The following is a 20,241-nucleotide window of genomic DNA, read 5'->3' as shown; positions in this document are numbered from 1 at the left end:
CACACCCGTTGCTGACAGGTGTATAAAATCTAGCACACAGCCATCTAATCTCCATAGACAAACATTGGCAGTAAAATGGCCTTACTGAAGAGCTCAGTGGCTTTCAACGTGGCACTGTCATAGGATGCCTTCTTTCCAACAAGTCAGTTCGTCAAATTTCTGCCCTGCTAGAGCTTCCCCGGTCAACTATAAGTGCTGTTATTGTGAAGTGGAAATGTCTAGGAGCAACAACGGCTCAGCCGCGAAGTGGTAGGCCACACAAGCTCACAGAATGGGACTTCTGAGTGTTGAAGCGTGTAGCTTTTAAAAATCGTCTGTCCTCTGGTTGCAACACTCACTACCGAGTTCCAAACTGCCTCTGTAAGCATCATCAGAACAATAACTGTTCATCAGAGCTTCATGAAATGGGTTTCCATGGCCGATCAGCTGCACACAAGCCTAAGATCACCATGCGCAATGCCAAGCGTCAGCTGGATTGGTGTAAAGCTCACCACTCTGGAGCAGTGGAAACGTTTTCTCTGGAGTGATGAATCACTCTTCACCATCTGGTAGTCCGACGGACAAATCTAGGTTTGGTGGAGGAGGAATAATGGTCTGGGGCTGTTTTTCATGGTTCGGTTTAGGCCCCTTAGTTCAAGTGAAGGGAAATCTTAGTGCTACAGCATACAATGACATTCTAGACGACTCTGTGCTTCCAACTTTGTGGCAACCGTTTGGGGAAGGCCCTTTCCTGTTTCAGCATGACAATGTCCCTGTGCACAAAGCAAGGGTTTGTCGAGATTGGTGTGGAATAACTTGGCTAGCCTGCACAGAGCCCTGACCTCAACCCCATCAAACACTTTTGGGATGAATTGGAATGCCGAATGCGAGCCAGGCCTAATCGCCCAACATCAGTGCCGACCTCACTAATGCTCTTGTGGCGGAATGGAAGCAAGTCCCCGCAGCAATGTTCCAACATCTAGTGAAAAGTATTCCAAGAAAAGTGGAGGCTGTTATAGCAGCAAAGGGGGGACCAACTCCATATTAATGTCCATGATTTTGGAATGAGATGTTCAACAAGCAGGTGTCCCCATACTTTGACCATGTAGTGTATTTAGCATCAGCCTATTGCCTTCCCATAAGAGTGGAGGCTGTTATAGCAACAAAGGGGGGACCAACTCCATATTAATGCCCCTGATTTTGTATTGAGATGTTCGACGAGCCGCACTTTTGGCCATGTAGTGCATTTCCTGGTATAAGTAGGTCAACGGATGCATCTGAAATTGCATAGGGCTCTGGTCAAAAGTAGTGCACTATATAGGGAATAGGGTGCCATTTGGAACGTAGCAGGTTGAGGAACCCAGCAGCAGTAACCCTGCAGCAGCAGTATCCATGGTATTGCTCATGTTCAGACAGTACTAAAGCCACACTGTACAATAAAAACTGCACTGGCAGCCTCTTAATTCACACATTGAATAAGTAGCAGTGATGCACTAGTTAGAGAATTCCTGGTGGCAGGCGCCAGACAAGAAAAAGGCTATGGCATCAAGTCACTTACAAAATGAAAAAAAAAATGAAGTTGAGGTTCCTTAATGTTGCTGCTTGTAATCATGAAATGTTATTGAGTGCTCCTGATGTCTTCCATCTAATTAATCTGAATACATTGACTGTTAGATATTAGAGATTAGAAATGTGACATTAAAGGTGATATGTAATTACAGAGAATAGCACTGTTCTTGCTATTGGACATGTATAGTACATGCTGTAAACGCGATCCGTTAGCCTATGGCCGTCTACTTCAATCACACACAAGGATAGTCGTACAGTACATTTTTTTATCCTGACTCAATGACAAACAGCACTCTCTCCTCAGTCTTCTTTATAAAACATGCTGCATCGGATTCATTTCCAGAATTGCTGCTTGTATCAAAGGTCCAGTTTGGGGCCGGCAGTCAAGCTATTTGCTGGTACAGGCCCTTCTGTTCAGATACCCATCCAGCTGGCAAGGTACAGGGCTTGTATGTGGTCCAGTTCAACCTCCATCGCTGCTTGCCTGTCTGCCGTGGCCATGGGCTTATAGGGATTGGCCCGCTGAGGGTACAAACCTTATGTCCTCTGCCCCAATTAGACAGAGACTGGTTGGTTGATTCAGCCAACTGTCTTTGGGAGAGAACCACAGTCTCCTATGTTACTGTCAACCCATTATCATCTCTCTCTCCGTATGCCATACTTGGCTATATTTGTCCTTTTTGCAATGTTGTTTGACTAATATTTTCAAGCTCTAGAAGTTAATGAACAGGTAGTGGTCTTTCATTGTAGCTACCAGCTACTGTTTAGCGTACTGTGCCAGTGTGATGGCAAACAATCGAAGGTAATCAAGGCTGTGCTTTTCACTTTTCTTAAACTTGTCATGAGTGTTTGGCTTCTATTTTTCACTCTGGTGGGTGCCCTACAATGAGTCTATGTTTTGGCTTCTTATCACTCCACAATTCAAAACACTTTCAGACAGAGTTGTGGACTTGAGTCACATGACTTAGACTCGAGTCATAAATTGTATTACTTGAGACTCAATTTGATAGAAAATAAAATAACTTAAAATAACTTGATATAATAAATAAATATGCAGCTCCAAAAATTGTTTGGCGATCAAGAATATGAACTGCTCACCAACAATGGGGCAACAATTACTAGCATATGCCTACTGGTCTTTTGGTATGTAACAATTGCTTGAAACTGCTAATTTACTTATGAAGCTTGCATTTGTATGTTTTTGTTAAAATGAGTTATTACTTTGGCGAAGATGCACCATAGGAGTGGAGAGTGCTTTTTTCTCTTGTTTAAAAATGTTTGCTGTTGCTTTTACACGTTTAATGAATAGGTCCTATGTGGTAAATCTACATTCCATTTAATACTACTGTTACGTTCCCCAGTTTCTGTGTTCTGTTTTGTATTTGAGTGTGTGTGTTTCAGGAGATGGCTTCCTGAAATACTCCCCAACCAGCTGATTGGTCGACCCCAGGCTAATTGGTGATTGGAGCTGACCCCGCCCCCTCGTCAAGAAGCAGCTGACTAATTAACATTGCCACCTGAAGATATAAAAACCAGTGTTCTGTTCAGTAGAGAGGAGATCTTTTTTGGAGGGAGAGAAATCATTAGAAGGAGGGAGATTGGAGAGAGAGGAGAGATGAGAGTAGAGATTTGGAGATAAAAGATAGAATTGAATATTTTGGAGAGATCAAGAGAAATTAGAGATTGAGGGAGGGGAGAGGAGAGAGATGAGATAAGGAGTAGAGATTTGGAGATTGAGAGAGAGAAAAATTAGATTGTGATATAGTGTGGGTTGTGTATCAGAAAGTGTGGTATGTACTGTTGTTGTTGGTAGCAGTTTTTCTATGTCCTGTGTTTGTGAGTGTTTGTGAAATCATTAATAATTACTCTGTTTCATTTGTTCCCAGGGGGGAAGGAGAAGGCACTTTGGGAGTGCTTAGGCAAGAGGCCCGAGGGCATACATATACCCGTAGTATATTTACTGTCTAGGCACACTAGGTAAGACCTGGGCGGACCACCCCCTGTATTTTGGTTAGGGCACCAGGTGGTGCTAAGTTAGGTAAGTTAAGTGGGTAGGCAGGTTAGATAGGAGAGGGGGAACTTTGATATTTACTTTCTTTGCTTTGGTTCCGTCCAGCCCCTTTTCCCCATATTACCGTGTAAGAAAATAAATTCTAGTAAACGGTAAATTCTGCTTTTGTGTCATCCTTACTCGCACCTACAGTCCATACCTCTTGCACTTCAGAGAGTTGAGTTGTAGCAGGGAGTTGCGTTCCCTCTTCTCAGAGGCGTGCGTAACATAATGGGGGCTCATCCGGGATTCCATTAAACCCACCGGACCCTGCTGCACTGAGCTCTCTGTGGTTAGTGATTGAGGTGTGATGGTAGGTTGTGAGTTTGGATGACTTGTTTAGTTTGTGTATTCAGTAGATTGTTGTGTACAAGATGGCTGCCTCAGCCATCTCCAAGTTCATTGAAGCGCCCTCTATTGATTGTTTGGTGAAGTTTCGAAAAGTAGATCTTTTAGCTATAGCTGACCATTATGGATTTGTTATCCCTGAGAAAGCCCTAAAGGCTGAGCTTTTGGTGCTAGTCAGGGAGGGTTTAGTGAGAGAAAGAATTCTCTCATTGCAAGGAGAGGAGACGGGTAGACCTTCTGATGCCAAGTCGGAGGACAGGGCGGAGGAAGGGGTTGCTCGTACCCCCTTTACATTGCCTCGATTCGATCCTTTATCTTCTGCTTCAGGTCGTTCAGACGGTACCGCAAGGCTGAAGGTGAGGCTGGCCCGGTTAGAAATGCAGCAAAAAGATAAGGAGAGACAGATGCATTTTGAACTTGAACTTAGGAAAATGGAAATCGACAAGGAGGTGAGGATTCGACAACTGGAGCTAGATGCTGGCTCCAGTGCGACTCCAAAAGCTGCTCATCATCAAGCCCACTTTGATGTGAGTAAAAATATCGCTTTAGTCCCTCCATTCCGAGAGTCGGAAGTTGATGCCTATTTCTCTGCGTTTGAGCGTGTGGCCGCTGCGTTACATTGGCCACTTGAGGTTTGGCCGCTCCTGTTACAATGTAAATTGTCTGGGAAAGCCCAGGAAGTAGTAGCTGCTCTCTCCCTGGAAGACAGTTTACACTACGAAACAGTTAAAACTACCGTGTTGCGGGCTTATGAGTTGGTGCCTGAAGCTTATAGACAGCGCTTCAGGAACCACAAGAAACCCTCTCACCGTACTTTTGTTGAGTTTGCTAGGGACAAAGAGTCTCTGTTTAATCGATGGTGTTCAGCCAGCAAAGCTAACACATTTGCTGATATTCGGGAGTTGATGCTGTTGGAGGATTTTAAAAGCAACCTCCCTGATAGAATTGTAGTTCATTTAAATGAACAGAAAGTGGTGACATTGGCCCAGGCAGCAGTGTTGGCAGATGAGTACGCTTTGACACACAAGACTGTCTTTGGTGCACCTCGTTTTGAAGGTAGACTGATTACGTCATCAGTGCCTCATTCAGGTCGCTTTTCCTCTGACAAGCCTTTTCATGAGATCCGTGAATGTTTTTACTGTCACCAAAAGGGTCACGTGATTGCGGACTGCCCAGTTTTGAAAAATAAACCGAAACAGTCCCAGTCACCATCCCCAAAAAGGAAAAGTTTGGGTTTAGTCAAGTCTTTGGCTCGTCCGTTGGTCCGAGGTATTGATTCAGCATTTGAGAAACCGGATCCTGTTTATGCTCCGTTTATCTCTACTGGTTGTGTTTCCTTAACTGGAGAACAAGCTGATCAAAAGCCAATTAAAATCTTACGAGACACCGGGGCGGCGCAGTCAGTAATTATTACTGATGCTTTACCCTGGTCTCCTGAAACGTATTGTGGCTCGCATGTTATATTACAGGGGATAGAGACAAAAACAGTACCTGTACCATTACACTGGGTCCACTTAGTGTCAGACTTGGTATCAGGACGTTTCCGTGTTGGTGTAGTGTCTACACTGCCAGTAAAAGGAGTCACATTGCTATTAGGGAATGATATTGCTGGTGGTAACGTTACTCCTGTGTTAGAGGTAGTAGACAACCCAGAAATCAAAATTGCAGATGAGAAATTGGTTCAAGCATTTCCACATGTTTTTCCTGCTTGTGTCTTAACGAGGGCACAATCTCGCAAGCTTGGAGATGTGGTGGATTTGGCTAGTTCCATTTTTGAGAATGTTGAAGTAGAAGACAATGCACCGAGTATTCCTTCTGCAAGTCCGACAGTTTTTACTCCTGTGAAAACTAAGGAAGGGGACTGCGAAATCGCGCCCCAATTACATGACATTCTTTTGTCTGTCACCCCTGAGAAGGTGATTGAATGTCAAAAAGGAGACGCCAGTCTTCGCAAGTGTTTTGCTTCAGTAATTTCCATAGAGGAAGCTAAAACTAGAGAGACTGCCTACTTTATGGAAGCAGGTGTTCTGATGCGTAAATGGGCAGCTCATGACACCGTTAATGACTGGAGTGAAGTGTGTCAAGTGGTTGTTCCTACACCGTTCCGACAGCAGGTGTTGTCACTCGCCCATGACCAGGCGTGGTCTGGACATTTGGGGATCACAAAGACTTATAACCGGGTCCTTCAACATTTTTTTTGGCCAGGTTTGAAGTCTGATGTGGTCCAATTTTGTAGAACATGTCACATATGTCAACTCACTGGGAAAGCGAATCAAACAGTTCCTAGAGCACCGCTCTGCCCGATTCCTGTGGTGGGGGAACCGTTTGAAAGAGTGATAGTTGATTGTGTAGGTCCATTGCCGAAAACCAGGTCAGGTAACCAGTTCTTACAGATATAATGTACAGATAGCCTATGTGAAGGGCTCAGCGAATGTGGTTGCTGACGCTCTATCACGGGTTTACTAACTGGGGAAGCGTTGGGTTTTGTTATTACAAACTGTATGTTTGCAATTTTTGTGGTGGGCGTGTTACGTTCCCCAGTTTCTGTGTTCTGTTTTGTATTTGAGTGTGTGTGTTTCAGGAGATGGCTTCCTGAAATACTCCCCAACCAGCTGATTGGTCGACCCCAGGCTAATTGGTGATTGGAGCTGACCCCGCCCCCTCGTCAAGAAGCAGCTGACTAATTAACATTGCCACCTGAAGATATAAAAACCAGTGTTCTGTTCAGTAGAGAGGAGATCTTTTTTGGAGGGAGAGAAATCATTAGAAGGAGGGAGATTGGAGAGAGAGGAGAGAGATGAGATAGAGAGTAGAGATTTGGAGATAAAAGATAGAATTGAATATTTTGGAGAGATCAAGAGAAATTAGAGATTGAGGGAGAGGAGAGATGAGATAAGGAGTAGAGATTTGGAGATTGAGAGAGAGAAAAATTAGATTGTGATATAGTGTGGGTTGTGTATCAGAAAGTGTGGTATGTACTGTTGTTGTTGGTAGCAGTTTTTCTATGTCCTGTGTTTGTGAGTGTTTGTGAAATCATTAATAATTACTCTGTTTCATTTGTTCCCAGGGGGGAAGGAGAAGGCACTTTGGGAGTGCTTAGGCAAGAGGCCCGAGGGCATACATATACCCGTAGTATATTTACTGTCTAGGCACACTAGGTAAGACCTGGGCGGACCACCCCCTGTATTTTGGTTAGGGCACCAGGTGGTGCTAAGTTAGGTAAGTTAAGTGGGTAGGCAGGTTAGATAGGAGAGGGGGAACTTTGATATTTACTTTCTTTGCTTTGGTTCCGTCCAGCCCCTTTTCCCCATATTACCGTGTAAGAAAATAAATTCTAGTAAACGGTAAATTCTGCTTTTGTGTCATCCTTACTCGCACCTACAGTCCATACCTCTTGCACTTCAGAGAGTTGAGTTGTAGCAGGGAGTTGCGTTCCCTCTTCTCAGAGGCGTGCGTAACAACTACGATAATTGCTAGCGTTTTATCATTCCGTTCCCGTACCGTTTATTCCAACATGTAGTTATTTGTGTTTCATGTTTGATAGACCTAAAATACATTTTCATTTTATAGCCAACCATTTCTTACCCTGCTCTGAGTGGGCACAATGTTTATTGTGCACATGAATGTTCGCAAAATACTTTTTATTCAATGTATGGTTTCCTTTGTTCATATTTCCTGGGTTATGTCAGAGTTCCATGTGTCTGTGTCCTATGTCTATGTCAATTTGGATGCGCGTAATAGGAGCATGCTCACCTCAGTGCGCATAGAAATAGGCTACTGGTTCTGCTTTTCTTTTCTTAGTCAACTTTGTGTTCTTTTTCTTTGTGTTCTTGAACATAGCCCTGTTTCTTTGTGTTCTGGAACGTAGCTCTGTCTTTCATTTTTGGTAATTGATTTCACCTGTGTTCGTTTCTCAATTGGTCTCATCAGCTCCCTATTCAGTTCAGTTCTTTATGTTTGTATGGTTGTGAGATATTGTTTGTTTTTGACTGCCTACCTGCGACCACGATTCCTGCGAAGGCCTAATAAACATCTGCAGCGCTCTGTGCGTGAATCAACACCTTATCCCCCCTGAGTATTCATTACAGCTACGTGGCCTGCACTCCACACTTTGGAGTCAGAACTTTGAATAAGAGAAAATGATTGTTGCGTGTTGTTGATATATCATTAGGTCTGATTAAGACGAATGTAACAATAGATGTGGAAATTGCCTTTTACATTGTATAACCTTTCTGAACCACCCATCCCGGATCCGGGATAATTGTCATCAGCAAAGCTGAATAGCATAGCGCCACAGTCAAATAATATTACTAGAAAATATTCATATTCATGAAATCACAAGTGCAATATTGCAAAACACAGCTTAGCCTTTTGTTAATCCACCTGTCGTCTTAGATTTTGAAATTATGCTTTACAGCGAAAGCAATACAAGCGTTTGTGTAAGTTTATCGATCGCTCGACAAAACATTAAGTACACTTAGCATCAGGTAACTTGGTCACGAAAATCAGAAAAGCAATCAAATTAATCGTTTACCTTTGATGATCTTCGGATGTTTTCACTCACGAGACTCCCAGTTAGACAACATATGTTCCTTTTGTTCCATAAAGATATTTTTATATCCAAATACCTCCGTTCGTTTGGCGCGTTATGCTGAGAAATCCACAGGAAAGAGCGGTCACGACAACGCAGACAAAAATTCCAGATAATATCCATAATGTCCACGGAAACATGTCAAACGTTTTTTATAATCAATCCTCAGGTTGTTTTTCAAATATCTATTCAATAATATATCAACCGGGAGTGTTGGTTTTTCAATAGGACAGGGAGTAACAATGGCCGCTTTTCTCTGTTGCGCACAACTCACTCTGAGAGCCCCCACCTATCCACTTACGCAATGTGATCGTTCTCGCTCATTTTTCAAAATAAAAGCCTGAAACGATGTCTAAAGGCTGTTGACACCTTAGGGAAGCCATAGAAAAAGGAATCTGGTTGATATCCCTTTAAATGGGTGATAGGGATGCATAAGAACAGAGAGGTTTCAAAAACAGAGGCACTTCCTGATTGGATTTTCCTCAGGTTTTAGCCTGCAATATCAGTTCTGTTAAACTCACAGACAACATTTTGACAGTTTTGGAAACTTTAGAGTGTTTTCTATCCTAATCTGACAATTATATGCATATTCTAGTTTCGGGGGCTGAGAAATAGGCAGTTTCAAATGGGTACGTTTTTTAGCCAAAAACGAAAATACTGCCCCCTACACTTAAGAAGATAAGCAGTTTATTGGTTGTAATTGTATGGGCCTGGGGACCAAGTGCTTATATTATGTAGGCCTACAGTACCTGTGTGAGCTCCTGTTAGACAGGTTCCATTTGGTTTCTCAAGGGGAGGCTGTACAGTCTTGCCCTCTACCAGTGTCCGTTCAGATAGGACAGCCTGATACAGGCTATTTATTTTGGGCTATTGCCCATGTAAATTTGGTAAAGCTACTTGTATATTTTGTATGATATGGATCAACAAGATCTGTAAATAAATGTACACTCTGAGCTTGTCAACCTGCCTTGCCTTCTGCTGGTGTCATTGCCTTATGACTGCTACATGTCCCTATTTTACAATTAAACAAAAGAATGAAAAGGGCTGTCTGGTAGACTCAATAAATAGACACAGTTTTGTAGTTGAACAAGTCGTTGCATGTATAGATTTTGTTTTTACTTGACTTGAGACTTGACTTAAACTTGTGATTCGACTTGAATTCGACTTCGGCTCTTATAATGCACAACTTGGACTTGACCCGTTCTACTTGGGACTCGACTTGAGACTCGAACCTTGTGACTTGAGACTTGCTTGTGACTTGAGACTTGCTTGTGACTCGAATAATAGTGACTTGGTCCCACCTCTGCTTGAGGATATTGAAGTGTTACAGTATGTTAATGGCGTTATTCCTGATTACTCAGGAGTTTGACAAGTCTGCTGTCCACTGAAGAAGCAGTCTGCTGTAAGAAGGCGGTAAAGAGCTGCCTTCTGACTTTTCTTGGTTGGTTATAACTCCTAGCTTTTCTTGCCACCTCAAAGGTGGCAGGAAAAAAGATAATGCGATGCAAAATAGTACAGCTGAAGTGTGGAAAGCCATTTCCTCCTCTGAGGAATTGGGATTATGTTTTAAACTTTGCCAAATGATGCCTCACTAAGTATTAATTAGACGCGTTTTAGCTTCCGGACATGGCAGTCTGGCTCTGAATATTCTGTAAGGAAAGATGCAGTACAGCATTCTGTAAATCCTCATATCACTGCTTTAGGACTGGTGCTGGCCTTATATCTTACACTAATGACACTACTCTTCCCTAATAAAACTTGCTGTTTCCCCTCCAACTGACTTTGTTGTCACTTGTGATAGGGCTGGGAGGAGGTAAGATGAAGCCCAAATAGCTGATAAAGTTGTATGCGTTTCTAATGGCTTGTCTTAATCTCAGCCTCTGGTGCCAATTTACCATCTGAGTGCCGTGCCTCCACCGAGGGAGCTTAACTTCAGAGTGAAGGAGGGAAATGCTGTAAAATAATGTATGATATCCAACTCACTCAGATACCATTTAAGGGGTTTATAGGGATAGAACAGTACAAACATGCCTAAGCACACTGACCTATCACTACAACCGTAATACTGTATTCTGCAGTTAGACAAGTGTTTGACAGTATTGGCTATAGGTTATAGCTATGTTAGTCATAGTCAGGGGTGAAAGTAGAGTACATTTCTTCCCGGTACGGGACCTGCTATATGTGCACGCGCTTGCGCGTAACTAATTCAGTAGGATCTCTGTGGGCCTAGTCGTAAAGATATGCCATTTAACTTTTAAAATGTATTATCTTTTCATGGTGTTTTCATCTGATCATCAGACAATCACTTCAAAGTGCTCCTTTACCAGGCTACCTGTGCACGTTCATCCACTCATAACATATCTCCAGCCTCCAAACAGTGGTGAATGGAAAGAGATATCTGTTACACAAAACATCAAAAAGTGTAATGACCTTTGGCGATTGTCATTAGGCCAGAATTTGTGTCCACTGCTATCCGCGCGTGTCTCGGTGTTAGTCACTCATCTCTGCTTTGGCAAAATGTCAGTGTTCTAGTCTAACCACATCACATTTTGGAGCGTAGGCTATACCACCCGTTTTCAAGTCCATTCGCACATTGTTCATGCCTCTGACATGCGGTAATGATTAATCATGGTGTAATAGCCTACAGTTTTATTGATATTTTGTTTTAATTCTTGTGATAATTAAATGTTTTGCCGATACGGGGTACCCACTCTATTTCTTTTGCCGGTACCGCCTTTCTTTAACCCCTGGTCATAGTTGTGAAATATATCGTAATCAAACAGCCTAGTCATCATCACTCTTTATTCGTTTTGTTTGTCCTTGGTCCACTCTGTAGTCAGTCATTGTGTGGAGCCCTATGGGACCTGGTCAAAAGTAGTGCACTAAATAGGGAATAGGGTTCCATTTGTAATGCCAACCTTTTCATTTTATTGTCTTTAACATTAAAGTTAGGGGTTTGCCACTCTCCGCAGGGTCGGTAGAAAGCGGATGTTTCCGGTTTTCAGGGATACAGTATTTCCAACCTAACGTCTGTTTCTCCTGAAAAACGGATGTGGGGACTCCACTCAGCCGTCTTTTTACTACTGCTACGTTAAGTAAGGGGGTTGCAGGCAGCATTTGCTCTGTGGTGCTCTAGATGTAGTGAGAGGAAACAACACAATTTCACAGAGGTTTGCTCCTGGGCTGGATAGAGATTGTCGGGAAAGAGAGGAGATCACAAGAAAGAAGCTGTATAGTTTCACAGCCAGCCCTGAGAGAGAAGTACCTACCCGGCCAGAGGAGAGGCAGAGCTGAGGAGATGAGTGTACGGCCACTTCATCACTTCCTGTGTTTTTCCTTCTTTACGACCCTCTTTCTTTCCAGTCTGCTGCTCTCATTTTGTGTCAATCTGAGTATGTTTGTCCTGCTGTTTATCAATCTACACACCACTGCACATTCCAATATTGTTCCCAAAATGTTTCAGTTAAGCTGATATAAACTAAGCATTGTCAGAGGTTATTATTTGCAGGGCTTTGCCTGGGACCCTAACCCAACACACTTTTGGTTAAAAGTCTATATAAGCATAATAGTCTCACCATCGGCTAATAACTCCAATTTTGTTATTTTAAGTCGAGTGTTATTGTGGATGGCAGTTGTTTGATTGTCACTCACCTGAATATGGAAATGGGTTTGATGTCTTTTATAATGCATTTTCTCCTTCTATCAATGTCCGCCACCTCTCTTAGAGTTTCAGCATTCCCTGTGGTATTTGCAATAAATGCCGTTTGAATAGTGCTTTATGTTATCTGAGTCAACATCTCAGTTATGTTATTAACTTAATTTCCTGCCAGTAAGAGCCAGTTTGGGATTTATTTACCACCTGAACACTGCATCTAAACCAGAATGTTTTAATCCGCTTTGAAAACAGGGTTGTCAATTGGGTATGGCAGTCGCTATACCCTAGCTCTACAGCAACAATTTCAAATAGGCTACAAAAATCATTCCAATCCTGAATAAAAGGCAAATGCAATTTAGAGGTAATAGCTGGCAGGTTTTAAGACCATGCAGACTCCTCCTCGGGGCTGGCTGGCTTTAGAGCTCATCGAGCTGATGCAGCTGCAGTGAACAGCGCGACTTTCTTTTATAAGTCCGGAGGTGGAAGATGACTGTAGATGGCTAAGTAACTGCTGTTTGACTTCTTAGGGGACATCTCTGGGATATGTGGGACGGTAGCGTCCCACTTGGCCAAAAGCCAGAAAAAATGTAGCGCTCCAAATTCAAATATATTACTATAAAGATCAATCTTTCATGAAATCACACATGAATGACACCAAATTAAAACTACACATGTTGTGAATCCAGCCAACATGTCTGATTTCAAAAAGGATTTATGGCGAAAGCACACCAAACGATTATGTTAGCTCAGTACATAGCCACAGAAAAACACAGCCATTTTCCCAGCAAAAGATAGTAGTCACAAAAAGCAGAAATAGAGATAAAATTAATCACTAGCCTTTGATGATCTTCATCAGATGACACTCATAGGACATCATGTTACACAATACATTTATGTTTTGTTCGATAATGTGCATATTTATATCCACAAATCTCGGTTTACTTTGGCGCCATGTTCAGAAATGCCTCCAAAATATCCGGAGAAATTGCAGAGAGCCACGTCAAATAACAGAAATACTCATCATAAACTTTGATGAAAGATACATGTTTTACATAGAATTAAAGATACACTTGTTCTTAATGCAACCGCTGTGTCAGATTTCAAAAAAACTTTACGGAAAAAGCACACCATGCAATAATCTGAGACGGCGCTCAGATATAACAACATTTCTCCGCCATGTTGGAGTCAACAGAAATACGAAATGACATCATAAATATTCCCTTACCTTTGATGATCTTCATCAGAATGCACTCCCAGGAATCCTAGTTCCACAATAAATCGTTGTTTTGTTCGATAATGTCCATTACTTATGTCTAAGTAGCTACTTTTGCTAGCATGTTTAGTCCACATGTCCAAATGCTCGCGCAGATGCAGGCGAACTCGGACAAAAACTTCAAAAAGTTATATAACAGGTCGAATAAACTGGTCAAACTAAGTAGAGAATCAATCTTCAGGATGTTGTTATCATAACTATCCAATAACGTTCCAACCGGAGAATTCCTTTGTGTCTCTAGAAGTTATGGAAAGCAAGACGATATCGTTTGGAACGCGCGTGACCAGGAACTGGCATTCTGCCAGAGCAATGACTGAAACACCTCCCATCCGGCTCAACATCACAGTAGAGGCTTCATTCCACGTTCTACAGATTGTTGACATCTAGTGGAAGGCGTATGAAGTGCAAACAGATCCATATCTTACAGGGAATTGAATAGGCGATGATTTGAACATCGACCAGCCTCAGAATTCTCACTTCCTGTTTGGATTTTTTCTCAGGTTTTTGCCTGCCATATGAGTTCTGTTATACTCACAGACATCATTCAAACAGTTTTAGAAACTTCAGAGTGTTTTATATCCAATAGTAATAATAATATGCATATATTAGCATCTGGGACAGAGTAGGAGGCAGTTCACTATGGGCACGCAATTCATCCAAAAGTGAAAATGCTGCCCCCTATCACAAAGAAGCTTTAGGGGAATGAAGCTAAAGTAGCCAAGGTGATAATGGCTAGAGTAAATGTAGCTTGTTTTTGCTGTTCTCCAAATAGCATTTTAGAGTTTTTAAATTGTGTATATATGCAGTAAATGAGCTTCAACGTTATAACTCACCCGAAATGACGCCACTGTTTAAAACACATTCATGTTGGCTACCTGAGAGACCAGTCTTCCTATTATGTTAAGATGCTTACAACTAATTGTTGCCTTTTTCAGAGGGATTTGACTGCAAACGGTCAAAGGATCTTTTCATGTAGGAAAAAACTCAACTTTTCACAGCCATCTAATCAAGGATGAATGAATGGCCTTGTCCAGTTGGACAGTACAGCATCATATCAAAGGGATGTGTTGATGCTGAGATCCGGTTAGGTTACCTATAGAGGTGGATATAGCTCTAGCCTCTCTCCCTCTCTCTCTATCTCTCTCTGGGGCCTGTCTGCATTATGTGTCCATGGCTCTCTCTCTCCCTTTCTCTCTCCATCCCTATCGCTCTCTGTCTTTGTGTCTCTCTGTGTCTCTGTGTCTCACACACATTCTCTCTCTGTGGCTCCACATGAAAGAGCATGTTGACTGGGGGGAAGGCAGCTGGCGGTCTGAAACAAAAGGAGCCTTCTATATCCCCTTAGTCTCTTTCAGCTGTCTCTTTTGTAGCCCGGGCTCCGGCCTGTTTGGAAATCAAATCTGTATCACTGGCCATAGAGAAGCTGGAATCCGGTTGCCAGGGTTTTATCGTAGAGAAATGCAAAAACTCAATTAATGCAGGATGGAGCTGAATCAGGGCCCATGGCGAGGGTTCAATCCCAGAATGCACCTGGGCTTACATCCCTCGCCGGCCTCTCTAGCCTAATCGCCGTCTTTAGCCTATTCCACATTTATGGTTACTGACAAATTCCCTGTAAACATACAGTATTCTCAATATGGCTAGGACAAATATTTATTTGTGATGGCAAGATTCACTGCTTGTCAGATGCCCATCATCATCATTGTCATTGTAATAGTCATCACTCATCATCATTATCATAATCGTCATCACCTCTATCCACATCTGTTTTTACATTTCTGCTTACTGACACATTGCTTGTCAATGTACAGTATTCTCAAATCAAATACGTGTTTCGGGAACTAATGTTGGTTATGGCCATAATCATCATTACCATTATCATCATCATTGTTGTCATCATCACCACCATCCACATCAATATGTGCTGGAATGTGTCAAATTAAATGTACAGTGGCAGTCAAAAGTTTGGACACACCTACTCATTCCAGGGCTTTTCTTTATTTTTACTATTTTCTACATTGTAGAATAATAGTGAAGATATCAACACTATGAAATAACACATATGGAATCATGTAGTAAACAAAAAAGTGTTAAACAAATCAAAATATATTTTATATTTAAGATTCTTCAAAGTAGCCACCCTTTGCCTTTATGACAGCTTTGCACACTCTTGGCATTCTCTCAACCAGCTTCTCCTTTGTTGTTACGACTCAAAAGGCACTCTGGTCTCAGATAAAAACGTACAATACTATATGTCCTCCAAGATATATGATTAGTTACATTATCCAATTCGTATGCTGTTGTAAGATCGTGTTAGACGTATGATACTATACGTCAGAATTTTTATTTTGGAAATCATAGAGAGAGATATATGATTGTATACAAATGTAAGTAAGGTTTGAAATGATTGTTTTACTAAAATATTATATCTGTTTGGGCTTCTTGCGGTCAATTTGCAGTCAACAAATGATTAGTAATTATATTTGGGCCCCCTGACCTTCTGCTCAAGAAAAAATTGGCCCATGGCTGAATCTAGTTGATGATACCTGCTATACGTCCTCTAATTCAGATGATATTGTACAACCGCTATTCCATTCATAATGTAGCCTTACGTAACGTAACATATACTAAATGGAGTGTCACAGATTTACGTATAGAATAATAAGAATTACCCTGAGATATGTACCACGTTGGGTATGCATAAACATGGAAACATTAGCTGTTGGGTTTTTCAATTAGCTTTCTTCCAGGCTGAGTTGTATTAATGAAATCAATGTTTCTCCTGAAACATAGGCCTCCTAGATTATATTTGAATAGCTATATTTCCCATTAGGCAGTGTTTTCATAATGTTGTTTGCTCTGTCATTTAAATGTTTGGTGTGCGTGCGTGCGTGCGTGCGTGCGTGCGTGCGTGCGTGCGTGCGTGTGTGCGTGCGTGTGTGCGTGTGCATGAGTGCTCTCTCAAATTGGAAGCAAATCACAACATCTTGTCTGTTCTTATTACTCTAGAAAGTCATATTCAGTGTGGAACAACAGCTAGTCAGCCATTAATGACTATTACAGCCCAGTCCGCTATCATTCTGACCAGTGCCGTTTATGAGGAGGATAAAAAAAAATCATGAGCATGGCCTTTTTTCTATTACAGCATGTTGGATGACTGTCATTTATATCCCATTCACCCAGTTCCATGTAACATTGATAGGTTTAGGTTACTACATGATACTCAAATTCTCCCTATACTCATGATAAGGTTGCTACAACCTAGCCTATGAATGAAAGTTTACAACGTAGGTTGAGAGAAAAATTTGATATGACAGACAGTGACACATGGACAGACAGTGACACATTCAATACCCCCTTGCACACTCTTGCCTGCATCTAGCTTATCTATGATGTAATCATTAGTCCAACAGTTGCAAACGGGAGTTTCCATTTGATCAATTCAGGTATTTTTATCCCCGTTTCGTTTGCTTCCGTTTAAGAAACATTTTAACAGAATCGGCAGAACGAATGCACCCCTGATCACGCATAAACACAGTTCACTTTCATAGTAGCCACTTTGTATTCCTTCTCGCCTTAATGCACTCTACTCCTCTCACCTTTTCCCTTTGTTTGTGGACTTCAATGAACAACACATCAGCTGTATGTGACCAGGCTAAAAAACCTTTCCAAGCCAAACCATGTCATAACCGCTACACACAGCCTACATCGTTGTCACCATATTAGCTAAAGTAACGTCCGAGTCAACATAGCTAATAGAACTACTGTCATAGCCAGCTAGCTAACATAGCATCCCTCTGTTTGAGCCGGGTGTTTGAGTAACTAAACAGCCAGCTGCATTTGCTAGCTAAGTAAGGGAAACTGAAAAAAAAAGACACTCCCTCTTTCTCTCTCTTGCTTCTCCTTCATTTTTGAAGAAATTAAGCTCTGATAGGTTGGAGGATGTCCTCCGGAAGTTGTGATAATTACTGTGTAAGTCTATGGAAGGGGGTGAGAACTCCAGCTACACCATGGTGCTATGCTACAGAGTGCTGTTGAGGCTACTGTAGACCTTCATTTCAAAACAGTGTGTTTTAATCAATTATTTGGTGACGTGAATATATTTAGTATAGTTTTATCTAAAAAGGATAACATTTTCAGTGTTTTACCTTTTTAATTTTTTTGAAATTCACTGAGGAGGATGGTCCTACCCTCCACTGAGTCTGACTTCCTCTCTCTTTTTAGTAAATTACATTACTCAGACTATAGAATTACCTATAGAAATGTAATAGGATCTTTGTGACTCAGACACTCAGCTGATGCTTATTCTCATGAGGCCAAGTCAGGAAGAGAAAAGTGCCGTTACACCTTCATTGACGTGTCATGACACTTTCCAACAAACGCTGAAAGAAAGGATCAGACGTAATAATAGTGTTTAGCCTACCTCAAACGTACCACAATCAATTCTTGCAAAATAACACACACTGTAGTTAACAGATGGGCGTCATCATTTTCCATGATGCTGACAGTTATGGCCTATTTTGATGAAATTGCACCTGCTGTTGCAGTATTTGAGTGGTTCAGGGATCGTTGGCTTTGGACTGGCTGGGGAGTGAGGGAGATGGGGGAGCAGGGATGCGTCCCAAATGTCAGCCTATTTTCCTATATAGTGCACTACATTTGACCAGAGCCCTATGGGCCCTTGTCAAAAGTAGTGCACTATATAGGGGGAAGGGTGACATTTGAGATGCAGAGCAGACTTCTATAGAGACAGACGGAGATTGTGGTGATAGACCCCAGGTGCCTCAGACTCCACCATGGAAGAGCCAGTCTGTCAATTTACATCCTGGTGAGCAGGTGGATATCACCTCATGTCTCAGACGTGTCTGCCACTTGCCCCCGAGTGTTTGTTTGTTTGTTGGATGGATGGATGGATGTCTCTCTCTCTCATTACATATTTTCTGGTAGAGTACTTTGTCCTGATATTTTACTCCATCCCACATTAGGCATAGACACACAATTTTACGTGAATGGCAATGCCCCTTAGACCAATACTATGTTGGCAAGCTCTCCATAACCCAATACTCCAGGCCCGCCACCGCGGGAGTTTGTTTCTAAACACGGAGCCTTTGAAGTAGTCAGTCATTTTGGGACTATTCTAACTTTGAATACCCTTAAGCACAGTCTTGCATTAAAAACCACGGTCTGATAGGCGGTTGGTTGGAAGAGGGGATTTTGGGAAAGTGATAGAGGTTAAAGAAAAGTGCGAGAACAGTTTGGCTCTTGGATTGAGGTAAATATAAATGTTGGTCGGGATAAAGAGTATTAAACTTACATTATTAGAATCCAATGTATCAGCCTCCACTTCCATGAGTATCATTTGAATGGTGGTTGTACTGTAGTCGGTGCAGACAACCATCATCCCAGTAGACCCCATCCTGTCTACCCCCCAGCTCCAGTCCACATGACATGTGTTGCCCTGGTATCATTATGGGTGTTGTTAGGAGGGAAGCTACTGTTGGGGGTTATCTACTGGCCACTGTGCCCTGCTGCCCGCCTGTCGTTGGCCTTGTAAGGGCCTGGGGGTCAGGGCAGATTAGTATGTGAAAAGCCTGTCCCAGAGGCACTGCCTGGCACGGCCAGATCTGCCCGCCACAGGTCACAATTCAGCTGTCTAATCAGGCGTAGCCAAAACAACACATTTATCACACACTCCTCTGTCCTCCTCTGCCCTCTTTTTCTCATTCTGTCTATCCTCTGGTTCCCCGGCTGCAAGGGTGCAGCATTGTTACATTCTTCCTCCATCTGCTTCTCCTGCCATCCCTCCATCCCGTCACTCCTCCCCCTCTGCCATGCTTCATCTGTCCCAACCTGCACCATACCGACAGGATGTCCCTCTACAATCAGAGATCTACCCTCGTGACAATAGTCTAGCACTAACGCCAACCGGGCCCTTGTGGGCACTGCTTACCAGTGTACTATTGACCCATAGAACTGGTAGTCTGGGCCTAGTTGTCTAAACTCTGGCCTCACTACCCATGATCCCCCTCTGGTACTGAACAAAAATCTAATCTGAATTTGGAGAAATGAAGTTTTGCAGAGAGACTGAGCAACAGCTTCTATCTCCAAGCCATCAGACTGTTAAACAGTCACCACAAGCCGGCCTCCGCCCAGTACCCTGCCCTGAACCTTAGTCACTGCTACTAGCCTTAGAGACTGCTGCCCAATGTACATACACTGAGTGTACAAAACATTAAGGACACCATGACCAGGTGAATCCAGGTGAAAACTATGATCCCTTAGTGATGTCACTTGTTAAAATCCCTTCAATCAGTTTAGATGAAGGGGAGGAGACAGGTTAAAGAAAATGTTTTAAGCCTCTAGACAAATTATAAAATGGCCGCAGAAGAAATGGCAACAGTTTTACAGGCTAACCAATTGTGCTATGTGTTTTTTTCTCACGTTATTTGTAATTTATTTCGTACATAATGTTTCTGCCACCGTATCTTACAACAAAAAAGAGCTTCTGGATATCAGGACAGCGATCACTCACCTCGGATTAGACAAAGATTTTTTCTTCAACAAGCAGGATGCCCAGGATGTACTTCGAACACCCGACAAGGCCGAAATCCTCGTCATTGGCAAGAGAAAGAGACGCAGGTATAGAGGACACAGAGCGGGGTGCCTCGTAAGGCTCCGCAGACGGCAAGTGGGAAAGCTGCCATTGCCGTCAGTATTACTCGTCAACATACAATCATTGGACAATTAGACGAGGTACGGTCACGAATATCCTACCA

At 42.4% G+C, this 20,241-nt stretch overlaps 1 protein-coding gene across 1 annotated transcript in view; it reads left to right on the top strand.

The window, feature by feature from the left end:
* The window catches only part of LOC120020114 (beta-1,4-galactosyltransferase 2-like), a 142,963-nt gene that overhangs the window by 22,231 nt on the left and 100,491 nt on the right, over window positions 1-20,241 (top strand). The window lies entirely within an intron of this gene.

Source organism: Salvelinus namaycush, chromosome 25 (assembly GCF_016432855.1).
Source record: "Salvelinus namaycush isolate Seneca chromosome 25, SaNama_1.0, whole genome shotgun sequence".
Taxonomy (NCBI): domain Eukaryota; kingdom Metazoa; phylum Chordata; class Actinopteri; order Salmoniformes; family Salmonidae; genus Salvelinus; species Salvelinus namaycush.
This window is presented reverse-complemented; position numbering and strand designations above follow the sequence as displayed.